The sequence below is a fragment of the Propithecus coquereli genome, unplaced genomic scaffold (genome assembly GCF_000956105.1).
Source record: "Propithecus coquereli isolate 6110/MARCELLA unplaced genomic scaffold, Pcoq_1.0 Scaffold23, whole genome shotgun sequence".
Classification (NCBI taxonomy): Eukaryota; Metazoa; Chordata; class Mammalia; order Primates; family Indriidae; genus Propithecus; species Propithecus coquereli.
The window spans coordinates 6893538-6896018 of NW_012147841.1; positions in this window are offsets into that span (position 1 = coordinate 6893538).

Sequence of the window (2481 nt, forward strand, 5' to 3'; positions counted from 1 at the left end):
TATTGCCTTGTGTTCATGTTCATTATGCGTTTCTTCTGTAATGTCTAATCTGCCATTGATATCAAGGGATATATGGGGTTTTATTTCTCAGAGGTAGTAATTTTGATTTGGAGAAGTTCTATTTAGGTTTTTTAATATTTCCATGTCTTTACCTAACTTTCATAACATATGAAATACAGTTTTGTGACTATTTTAAAGTCCTTATCTGCTAATGCTAACATCTATGTTTAGGATCATTTTTTATTGATTTTTTTCCTTATTATGAATTGTATTTTCCTACTTCTTTGCATGGCTGGTAATCTTATGTTGGATGCCAGACATTGTGAATTTTACCTTGTTAGGTGCTGGATATGTCTGTATTATAATAAATATTCTTGAGCTTTATTTTGGGATGCAGTTAACTTATTTGAAAACAGTTTGATTCTTTTGCTTTGTAGCTGGTGGGAATACACATTTATTCTCAGCCCTTTGTGAGCACCAGGCCCTGTTATTTCTAATCCATTCACATGATTCTTTTCCCAGTCTTAGGTGGTTTCTTCACATGCGTGAGCTAGTCGGCAGTCTACTGTATACCAAAGAGGGAACTTCTGTAGATCTTCAGAGTTCTGTTTCTGTGCAACCCTCTCCTTTCTGTTACTCTGCCTTAGGATGTGTATGAACTTGTTTTCTGGGATCCAGATTCCATCTCCTCAGCTAAGAACGTCTGCCTGACTCCTGATGGACTCCCTTTTCTGTGCCATCAATTGGAAACTCAAGGTAGCTGTCTGGGCAATAGGAGGGCTCAACTCATTTGTTTCCCGTTTTTCAAGATCATTGTCCTCCATTTTCTGATGTTCAGTGTTTTAAAAAACATTACTTATATTTTGTCTATTTTTTTCTTCTTTTGGTTGATTCAGTGGGAGACTATGTCCAGTCTTTGTTACTCCATCTTGACCAGTCCCAGTACATAGTTTTGGTCTTGGATTTTCTTCCTAATCCATTCATTTTAAGAATTAAAGAAGCTATTCCTCTAGATTATACTACATCCAACTGAAGCATCATTCACCCCAGTTGTTAGACAGTATGTCAAAATATTTCAGAATAAAATCTGACTCGCCAAATATTCGTCAGTGAAATTTTATCATCTATGCAAGGAGGAAATGTTTTCCATTTTTCTCAAGTTCATTTTACTTTTTCTGAGAATTTATGAGATATTTTTGCCCTTATATTTATCCTTCAAGGATAAGATATAATTATAAAATGATATCAATACAAATAAAACAAACACATACAAAAAAAGGATGACAGTGTGTTTGGATAGATGCTTGTAGCAATGTGCTCCACAGTAAGTATCTACAACTATGAATATTAAGAATTCAAGAATTCAAGGAGTTTTTCTTAGAAAGAATAACTTTATGCTCATTATGTGTCAAAAAGTCAAACTGTAGAAAGTTGAAAATCCCAAATCATTGGAAAAACTGAATCTAGTTCCAGAAGATTGATTCATTTGTATGTTTTTATATTTCCTTAAACGTGAAGCAGTGGGGAGATCTCAACGTGCATTATCCTACTCTACAGCCAAATTAAAAGTCAAAATGTCTATCATATGCCTTAATTTTAGGAACATAAGTCTCAAGTGTTAAGAAATTTAATGAATATGTTAGACTTTGTTTATAGTCCCTCTATATTGAATATCAAAAATCTGTCCTTGGTGGTAACCTTAAAATTGGATTTTTTTTCCAGAAGTTTTAGTGAGTTAGAAACTAAGAAGGTTATACATAAATTGAAACACTGAAACAAAGCCTAGGGCATTATGTATGCGATACTACTTCTGGGACTAATACTTAGGGGAAACTCAATATGAACCTGTAATTTTTCTTCTTGGGTGTCGCTGTTGTGAACATTGACAATGATGAGCAGAGGAGAGTGGAATTGTTTAGCATAGCCTCATGAGGACATTGCCCTCTAATATTTTGTCATGTCAAAAAGATATGTAATAAAAATATTCTATGTTGTGAAATGAAACCTCCTTTATAAGAAAGCTCAGGAATGACTTTCCTTTTTCTCCTATTTCTTTTCTGAATTGCTCCTTGTCAGTAATTACTCTAACAGCTCTGTCCACATTCAGTAATTAAATTCTTCTCTTTTCTCAACCACACAGTGCTCGTTTCTTACTCATAGCTTTTAAGGTATAACCCATTCACAACACATGTTATACATAATGTTAAAATGTAATACAACAGAAGCTATTTTAGATAGTTTCATTTTCAACATCAAGTTGAAAATAAGAAATACAAAATGATTCTAAATGAACTAGGGACCAATAAGGTTATGACTGCGAAGTTCAGATGACATTCTAAGCATAAGTTTTAAATTCTTCTCTTTTTCTAATAATCAGTTGAAATGACAGAAGCAATGAAGTAGGGAAAACACTAAGCTCAATATTAAAGATTGATTCCATTAACAGAACTACAATGCTAAAGTTTTTACACTTGAAATAAC